The sequence below is a fragment of the Podarcis vaucheri genome, assembly GCF_965113315.1.
Source record: "Podarcis vaucheri genome assembly, chromosome: 9".
Lineage (NCBI taxonomy): Eukaryota > Metazoa > Chordata > Lepidosauria > Squamata > Lacertidae > Podarcis > Podarcis vaucheri.
In genome coordinates, this window is record NC_138767.1 from 14,946,552 (window position 1) to 14,957,069 (window position 10,518).

Genomic DNA, 10,518 nt, shown 5'->3' on the forward strand with positions numbered 1-10,518 from the left:
AGTACTTAATTCGTTCCGGAGGTCTGTTCTTAACCTGAAACTGTTCTTAACCTGAAGCACCACTTTAGCCAATGGGGCCTCCTGCTGCCGCTGCGCCGCAGGAGCACAATTTCTGTTCTCATCCTGAAGCAAAGTTCTTAACCTGAAGCATTATTTCTGGGTTAGCAGAGTCTGTAACCTGAAGAGTATGTAACCTGAAGAGTATGTAACCTGAGGTACCACTCTATGCATATTCTTGAGTGATGACCCCCACTACGAGGGCACAAGTTGTTTTTATTTGATCAATTAGATACTCTTTTCTCTGAGTTATATTTAGTTTCCATAGTTTACACCAGAAACAGATGTTAAGTAGCATGCTAATTCCCAGGTCCCCCCGGATCATAAAAAGGTGTTACACTTTCCAGACTTCAGGTATGGAGGCTGTTTGAAGGACAGGTTACATATTTTTGTTACGACCAGCAATTTCACAATTAAGTTTGTGGTTTTTAAATTTGTCAATAAGGCCTAAACTTTAGACTTTATCCGCTTGCCTCAGATCTTCAAACACTTTCTGAGAAAGCTAGTTCTGGACAAGGATCTGTCCTACATATTCTGCAGTGCAGGCAGATACAAAGAATTTGTTCCACTTCTCTGTAGTATCCTATAGCACACCTATGTGACCCCTTGTCCTCCAAGGGAGTCTTAATGATATGCAGAAAGTGTACTCGCTCTGATAATTTATAGATTCTTTAAAAGCAGCACAAAAACTGCTCTGCTGACTCTCTTAAAAACTGAATTAGGTCACATACATACATAATCTTAAGCGTATTCCATCTTTCCACAGTTCCACAGCAGGGCTTCCAGGACTCACAGCCAACTTGCAGAACATTTTTGGAATTTCCGTAATGAAGTAATGATTACTTAACACTGAAACACTGTACATGCAGATTCAATTCTCTCTTCTCTATACAACTTAAGGATGGTACAAAGTAGCTTTTTAAAATACTGAGGGAGTAAGCCAGAGGTATTAACTAAGCTAAAAATTAAAAAAAGTCAAAGGGGTTCATACACTTGTTTTCTCTACATGCGTGAAAATAAATTATTGTAAAGATGCTTTCTTGCTAACCACTGGCCCTTCACCCACTATTTTTCAAATTGGCCCCTCTTTTTATAGAGGTGTTCAATGGGGCATACTTTAAATATCCATAATTAATATATAGAGGGAATGCATTACCAAGGACCATGCTGGTATTCTAACTAAGTCCAAAGTAATGATCTTATCCTAAAAAGGTGTTCAACTCTGCAGACAGTTATAGCAAAGAGAAGCCAAATAAAAATTTATCCAGAAATCTGATTGAATGAACAAGGCTGTAAACAGCTTCTTGTCCTGTTTCAAGAACTGAAAGAGCTTAAAGGAGCATAATGGTATTCCTAGTCATATTCCGTTTATTTATAAACTGCATTTTCCACAAACACATTGTGCTCAAAGCAATTCTCGGACAAGACCACAACAAATAAGAATACGCTACAAAGTCTTCTTCTTCTTCTTCTTTGGCGATCACTCGTAGCCGAGTAAGATTGTCTTCCATAAACACGGTTTTAACAATGAGTCCGTAAGTGACTGTGGAGGCCAATTCTGGACCCACACGTCCTTCCACAGTGTGGACATTGGTTCCCGGGCGGGAGTTGATCATGGTGTGGATTTGCCAAGCATGCCTTCCTCTTAGCACGTTTATCCCTTGCATTCTGAGTTCAAGAGTCTTCAAAGTCCATGACACCTATGGTAAAGGCTATTCTCCAACTGGAGCGCTCACAGGCCAGTGTTTCCCAGTTGTCAGTGTTTATACTACATTTTTTAGATTTGCTTTGAGACAGTCTTTAAACCTCTTTTGTTGACCACCAGAATTACGCTTTCCATTTTTAAGTTCAGAATAGAGTAGTTGCTTTGGAAGACAACCATCAGGCATCCACACAGCATGATCAGTCCAACAAAGTTGATGTTGAAGAATCATTGCTTCAACACAGGTGATCTTAGTTTCATCCATTACACTGATATTAGTTTGCCTGTCTTCCCAAGTGACACATAATATTTTTTGGAGCATATTAAAAGTTTAAGTGAGCAAGAACCATACCAACACATTAGTTAAAATCCAATGTCAATGCTACAATTATACCCATAGTAAGGAATTCATTCCATAGTTCATATTAAGAACTTAGCAAAAAGGCACCTTTCCTAGTAGCAGGAAAAAGAGGAAAACTTAACAGTAACAAAACTGAATTTCCTTTAGCTTCAGTATCTAAGTTTAAGTATACTATATCACCGCACTGTACATAAAACAGCCAACATGTTCCAACTAATGCCACACTCAAATCCCCTTTCAGTGGGATTTGAACACTAGCTTCAAAATAATATACTACAAACTTTGCATCAATCCCTGTCCCAACCCTTGATATCCTGATTAGCATATGTGCCACATAAAAACAAAACACGGGAGGGTCTAGTTGAAAAAATTAAGAGGGATATGAAGAATTGTTCTGGGATGCATTCAAAGAACTGTCTTCAAATTTGGCATCTGTTCACTCCATTCTAATTTTAATGCAGAGAGCCACAGGTGCAACTCTGGGGCCATGCATACCCCCTCCCACAGTCAATATAAATATGAATGAGAATTTGGACATAGCATAGAGGTAAGTGGTCCTATCTGAGCTCTCTCTCTCTGCCATAAAAAGGCAACACTTATCTGTGTAGCTCTTGCCTATGTTGCTTCTCATTAAAGGTTATTTCTTCATTTTCAAATATCTGTAATGGCACCAGATTCTGAGGCAGCTAAAATAGTGATTATGACACTTCAGAGAACACTTCCTTAAAGTTGCCAGTCTCCATTAATGGGGAGCGAGGAAGGGGGGGGGAGAGAAAGACTGAAGTTAGCATACTTTGGTAAAATTATAGCTAGGGCAACCAAACACAGATTATTTCATAAACTGTGGTGTGGTTTTCCATTGTAAATTATTTGCTTAGAAATCACAATTTGGTCATGGAAATAAAGCAACAAACATCATGTGGCTCTGTGAGCAGTGCCAAGAACCCTAAAGAGCAGAGTTTAAACAAAATAGCCTTTATCACTGAACTAATCATTAGCAAATGCAGAAAGCTGCAACCAAACGCCTGCAGGTTCATCCAACAGCCGTGCACAGACACCTCTTGCTTGCATCATTTATTTCCAGATTTCTTGTACAACCCAGTGGTGTCAATTTCACAATTATTCCTGAGACAGAAATGAGGAGGAGGGAGAAGGTGGATGCTAAATTAACAGAATGGAGAAAAGCAAGGGTCTTATGCCAAACTATTCATCTCTCTCTATCAATATGTGCAATTTCAATCTTTAAATGTAAACAGAAATTAGTCACATGCCCAACACTCACTGCCCCAAAAGAAGTGACATTTATAGCAGAAGATCTGAGAACAAACTGTCAGAAAGTCAGACGCAATTATATTCAAGTGTCAGAGGAAATTCTGTTTAAAGCAATGAAGTTCACAACTGTACAGGTAAAGACTGCAGTTCTGCAAAAATTTAGTGCTCTGAAGTTACAATCACATGTGTGTGTGCATGGAATTAAGTATCACCAGCACTAGCACCATCATGGCAGAAAAACATTGATCCAAGGTATGGAGTCTCACAGGTCCATATAAGGCATGCCCACCAAATCATTCACCACAAATTAAAACTGACATTAGTTTCTATTGCTTGCACTGTAAAGACAAAACACCAATCCAGCACTTGTCAGCGCCACCATAGCACAAAAACATGGATTCAGGTCACAGAACTTCATGCTCATGGATCCTCATGATTTTCACAAGGAATCCCTCTAAAACCACAATCAAATCACAGTTCATATCTGTGTCCACAGATGCATTCTGTGGTGGGGGGGGGGATCCCATGTAACAACCATGAAAATCAATGAAGATCCCTGTCTAAGGTGAGGTTTTCTTTACCACTGTAAACACCGTTCCAATGCTATCCACAGAAATAAACGCCAGCTTTATTCAGTTGGTGGCTTGGGGGACATGCCTTGTAAAAATCATGGGGTGGTATTAAGCATCACCCCCCCCCAAAAAAAACAACCTTTCTATCAGCTTTTTGGCTTGCCAGACAGAACAATTTCTCTCTCCTTCCCTTCCCGCTGCACTATTCTGAGAGTTCCACCCACCACCCCGAGCCAATTTCAGGGGGCACAAGGCCATGCAGAGAGAGGAAAGGGGGAGAAGCTTCATTGTGCAATCAAGAGTCCCTTTGCCGGGCTTTCAGTGACAGAGCTCATTAGATGAATCCCACCCAGGATGATTTGTTCTGTGCCATGACAGTGCTGACAAATGCTGGATCTGCAGGTTTTTTTTTTACAGATCAGCCCATGAAGACGAATGTGGCCTGTTATTTGATGGGGGAAATCTCATATAAAAATTGTGCAAGTGCAAGGGGAACAATTCTGATCCACCTTTTATATTCTTCTTTTTCCATGCTCTGGAACAGCCATTTTCTAACTAAGATCCACAACACACACAATTCCACATGTGCCAACAGGAACAGGAAGTTTAGGGACTCCTAGTCTAATCTATCTAGAATGAAGCATGAAGAGAAAAAAAATTTGTGGAGGTGGGAGTAATCACTTGCATTCAGTGTTAGAATCTGAGATATGAAAGCTAGGAGCTAAATGGCACCTTAAACCTAGGTTATCGGAGCAACAACGGAATGTCTAGGCGCACTTTTTTATAACAAGAATACAAAGCTGAAAATGAATGAACTGCAGCTAGAATATTATGTTCATTTTCACATGGTCTAGTCCTTCCCCCGCCCACCCCCCTAATACTCTTAGGAGGGTCTCTTCTCCAGTCTTCAGAGAGTAGCTGGAAGTGAGGAGGCAGAAAAGCCAATGAAATTCCGTCACAAAATGTGCCTAGAACAATAGGAGTTTTGAATGCCGCTTGCATTACCATGTCAATATGTGCTGACAAATACTTCCAACTTTTCATAGAACAGGCACTAAGAACTACCTTTACATTATAAATATTTTTCTCTTGTTGTTGTGCAACCAAGTTGAGACGTGGGACTACATACACCCACAGGTGAATGCTGATTCCAATATAGCTACCACATGCCCCAAAGTGGGCTTTCGTATACTACAAGCTGCTACATCTATGTTACCCAGGCACTAACATACCTTGCTTGAAAAGATTCGCTTGACTTTGGTAAACAAAAGCAAACTGCTAGCACCACAGTATTAGAATGAGGTGAGGAGCCACACCGCAATGATACAATAACATTTTGCATGCAGAAGGTTACAAATTCAGCTTCTAAAGATCTCCAGGGCTGCAAGATTGAAAGAATCCAAAGTAGCAGGGTTGGGAAAGACCTAAGGCAAGGTAAGCCAAAGGTCTGCCTTGGGGTAATGAATTGGGCACGTAAACCTCAGCTCTGATGTTTCAAAAGTGAGTTGATGTTTTATTCCAAATTATTGTAGGATAGTGCTATACAAGAATCAGGGGGGGGGGAATCAAAATATTCATACATAGAAGTATTTGTCTGTTTACTTTCTAGTTCAACATAGAGTTTAAATTATAGTCTCCTCTTATTTTTTATTATTTGCACATTACATTAAGCCATAAACCATGAGCTACTGTGAACAAGTAGTGCACATGGCCCAATTGCTTCTGTTTCACTCCTCCCCTAGCATGAGAGCAACACCCATTAAACGTGGCTTACCATGCCACGTGAACTTGGATCATGGTTTGTTTCTCCTTAAGAAAACCACAATCATCAAGCCAAGAAACAAAGCACAATTCTGGGTTCAAATGACATGGCTAACCAAAGTCTGTGGTTTGTTGCTCTCACTTCTGCTGTAGGAGGAACAAAGCAGGAGCGATCAGGTAGTGTGCTGTAGAATGCTGCTTGTCTATTGCTTAAAATCATGTGCAACAGTGACCAGCTTTTCCAGCAGCACTTTGGAAGGCACTCATTGTTTTTTTTATAGCTTACTCTCTTGTTCCTGAATGCTGGGATAGTTCCACCAATTTCATTTGCATGCACCCATGCCTATTTTACTCATATGTACTCTCAGTAGAACAGGTATCCCCAACCTGTGGCCCTCCAGATGTTTTGGCCTACAGCTCCCATGATCCCTAGCTAACAGGACCAGTGGTTAGGGATGATGGGAATTGTAGTCCAAAACATCTGGCGGGCTGAAGGTTGGGGGTGCCTGCAGTAGAATGTCACAACAGCTTCTCCTCACATATTCATGAAAAAATAGATATCTGTATTTTTGTGATAGTAAACACCGAACATAAATGCTTCTTCCTACGCTGAAGCATTTAACAGTGTTGGTTAACCACCATACAGGGAACAACCCAATCCTTAAGTAGGAAGCTACTATAGCTACAGAACATAAGAATTTCAAAACTTCCCTTAGTAATCATTTGCCACCCTAAATATAAACTTCATGCACATTTCCTGATATTTAACCAAGCCTTTCCTCTTTCAACACCATCAAGCGTAGTCAATAATGTTTCGGTGGGAAATAGTAATTTTTCATGCACTGAGCTTAGGAATATTGTCAATATATCTGCAGAAGAAGATCTATTAGAGTAGATAAGCAACTTTAATTTACGGCACATATTTTTGAGTGATGGAAACTATCATGCACAACAACATGATTAGTAAAATCCTATGTCTGAGAGTAGTTGAGAAATAAGCATGGAGAATGTCAATTTTCAATAAATTAGCACATATGCCAAAATATGCCAGAAACCTATACCCAAAGACTGTATTATGAGCTGTATTATGGAAGACCATTCAAAAATAGTTTCTCCTTTTTATTCATGCACCGAATTTTGAAAACTGCTGACTTGCTTATCACAGCCTCCAGTTCTAACAGTCAAGGATAGCAGATGCATTTCTTATCGCTACATGAGCAGCTGAAGTTCTGAAACAATTATTTGTAAGAGTGAACTCTGTTGTATTTATCTCAGAGGCATGGTGAGCATGGGAATAATGTATGACTGATCTCTTTTCTTTCCAATACCAGTTATTAGCAGAGGCATGGGGGAGGGGAGTCCATCAGTCTATATACTATATACAAAAAATAAAATAAAATAAAATGGAACTAAGCCAAGCAAGATTTTAAACAGAATCCTGCACTCGGGTCACTGCAGTCTACATAGGACCATGAAACATTTCAGTTAGCTTATGAAACACATACTGCAAAACAAACTTGCAGGAATCTTCTATGGATACACTTAACACACACAAACAAGTACACAATACAATTCCTAAATTCCCTCTGACCTCACTTTTTACAATATGCTATTCCAGTCATGTATATATGCAACTCAGAATAACACACTGTGCATCTGATGAAGTAGACTGTAGTCCATGAACGCTTGTGCCATAATAAATCTGTCAAGACTTTAGGGTGCCCCAAGACTCTTTGTTATATTTACGTCAGTAGTAAAAAAAAAAGAGAGAGAGAGAGCTGTAAACCAGGCTAAAAGAGGGGAAGGAACTCCTGAAATCTTCGGAAAGATCTCTATCAGCAATAACTGCTTCAAGATTGACAGGTTTAAAGATTAAAGATTCTCTACTATAACTAGCAGAGTCATTTATCCTAACGTAACTCAACATGGGGGGGGGGGGAGAGATCTGTTCCTAATGACTACAGTTCCTAATGACTAGCCAGTCTTTCCTTGCCCCCTCAGCTACACGCAAATATTCCTTCATCCTCCTGAACCAACATTAAGAGCCTTTCAGACAAATACATCTTTTATCATTTCCTACAGACCTGTCACGTAAAGCACTTTATAAAAACAAAAACAAACCACCCCTAATGGACAGGGATGGGATGCCTTTTGTTCTTTTCCCTTCATCCTACCGCAGGGCACAGAAGGTTGGGAGAGATTTAAAAGTGGGGTGGGGGGGAGCCCTGTATTTCCTGTTTCTGTTCTGTTCTGCTTGCCCATCTTTTCCCCCATCTCCCTTCCCAGCAGCTAAAAGCAACAAACCCCATTAACAAAGGTAAAGACAGCACACTGGGGTGTGGGGGGGGGGAGAGAGAAACAGAGGGATTTATTAATTTTTTTTAAGGCAATCACTGCAGGGCCAGGAAGAGGACAAGCTGCCAGCGTTTCCGTGGGCCCTTCTGTCCCTCTCCCAGAAAGCAGAAGCAGCTTCCAGAGACAAGGGGGTGGGGTGGGGTAGTGGGTGTTGCAACCTGCCTGCATAGGTTAAAGTGAAGGCAAGTAATAATAATAATAATAATAATAATAATAATAATAATAATAATAATAATAATTTATTATTTATACTCTGCCCATCTGGCTGGTCTTCCCCAGCCACTCTGGGCGGCTTCCAAAAAATATATATTTAAATACTGTAATACATCAAACATTAAAAGCTTCTCTAAACAGGGCTGCCTTCAGATGTCTTCTAAAAGTCTGGTAGTTGTTGCGGTTCGTTTATTTACCTCTCACACACAAAACACCGTTTGCTGGAGAAAACAAGGCCCACAATCCCATGCAGATCCCAAAAACTGGAGCAAAAGGGGGGGGGGACACAAAAAATCTGGGGTGAAGGAGGAGGGGGAAGATAAGAGAAAACCACCCACCCAGAACGAAGCAAACCATTGGAAAGAAAAAAATAATCATGAAGTCTGGGTTCTCGTCGCCAGGAAGAAAAGAGATTTCTGCTGCTCCTGAATATTGCAGCCTAGGATAAACATGCACAGATAAAAAAAACGAGCTAAAGCAATGCGGGTAACTGTCCGCCACCCCCCACCCCGTCCCTCTTTCAAATCGAGGCGCAGGGGGGAAGAGGGTGGCGGGTGCGGGGAAAGCGACGTATAGCCAAAAGCCAGCAAGGAGGGGGGAAAGCAAACGGCTCCCGCTGCAGCATCCCTGGCCGGGGAGGCGGAGGAGAGCTCGGAGCCGCCGTTGCGGCCTAGGAAGCGAGGCGGGAGGGGGGGAGAAGGGAAGGAAGAGGGAGGGAGGGAAGCCGGGGGAGGGGAGAGAGACACCCCCTCAGTGTCCTCGGGAGCCGAAGGGTGACAGAAAATGGGGGTGGGAAAGGGGGGAGCTGAGGTTAATGCCCAGAGCTCCGCTTGCTCACCGGGGTGGTCGCTGCGCGGTTGCTGAGAGAGGCTGGAGACGCGTCCGGGATCCGCCCCACCGGCGAGGGCTTTGGGAAAGAGGGCTTGCAGTTTTTTTGAAAATGATGATAATAATAATAATAATAATAACAGCAACGACGAGGCTCCGAGGGAAGGAGGGAGGGAGGGGCGGCCGTCCGCCTCCTCCTCCTCCTTTCCTTCTCTCTCTCTCTCCCTTTATTCCTACGGCGAGGCTGCAGCCCAGGCGGGGAGAGGAGGGGAGGTGGGCTTCAAGGCAGCGCCGCCCGCCGTCCCCTCAGCCGGCAGCTCCCAGCGCCGCTTCCCGCTTCCCCCATCAATCAAGGCCCGGCCTGGGCCGAGCGGGCAATCCCGGGAAACGAGGAGGAGGAGGAGGAGGCGCTGCTTTCTCCGCTGCTGCTCCGCTCCCAGCTGCTCCCGCAGCGGCTGGTGGCCATTTTAATTCGCCTGCTCCGGCCTCCTTTCCTCTGGGTGCCGCCGCCGCCCGACGCGGTTCCCTCTTTCCCAAGCGCTCGCTGGCTCCTTCCTCCGGCGCTCCTCCCTGCCGCCCTTCGCCGGCTCCCTTCGGCCCGCCTCCTCCTCAGCTTCCCTCACAGAGACGCCCCGAGGCGGGCGGGCGGGCGGGCGGACGAGGCTCCTCCAGGAAGGTCCGCCTCACCACAAAAAAGAAAACCTCAGCGCCAACAATTTTAGGGAATTTCTTCTCCTCACGACACTTTTAGGGGGCCAGCTCCTGAGAGGGGACAGAAAAACAGGCTGTTGTGGGGCGGTGGGTTCCGAGTAACTTCTCTCACGTCTGAATGGATGTTGCGAGTCCCGCACTCGCTCGGGATTGTGTTTCTTGCAAAGGGAAGCTCTGTTTCTGCGCCGCTGCTGGGTTTCATACCCATCTATCTATCTCAGAGACTCCCTGTCATGGATGCTTTAGCTGGGATTCCTGATTTGCAGGGGGTTGGACTAGATGACCCCTGGGATCCCTTTCAATTCTCCGATTCTGAAGCAATGCACGCGCTTTTTCTTCAGCAGATTTCCATCCCTAATGAGACCCCCAAAGGCAGCTAACAGGCACGGCAAAAACATCTATGAAACGACATAAAGCCAATAAAAATGCACATGCACGCCCTCAGTAATATCAAATCGATCACCAGCAGATCATTTGTCTATATGATATGTAATAATATATAGATAGATATGTGTAAGTGGGCATAAAGATGGTCTACACAGGTCAGCCAGTGCTACCAACTTCCTTTTCTGGCTTGCTTTGTCTCACTTCTCCCCCTTGTTCCCCACATCTTCTTTTCTCTCTCTCCTCATCCCTTGGACGCAACATTCCTGACTGCTGTTCTCCATCCCTTCTACTTCCAGATG

The 10,518-nt window shown here is 43.4% G+C and overlaps 1 protein-coding gene across 1 annotated transcript in view; it reads right to left on the reverse strand.

Annotated features, from left to right (window-relative positions):
- The window catches only part of WDFY3 (WD repeat and FYVE domain containing 3), a 129,648-nt gene extending 120,393 nt beyond the window's left edge, over positions 1-9,255 (reverse strand). The window contains exon 1 of the mRNA XM_082236234.1: positions 9,132-9,255. The gene's annotated coding sequence lies outside the window, so the exon portion shown is untranslated. The remainder of the gene's footprint in view (positions 1-9,131) is intronic.
- Between the last annotated feature and the right edge of the window lie 1,263 nt (positions 9,256-10,518).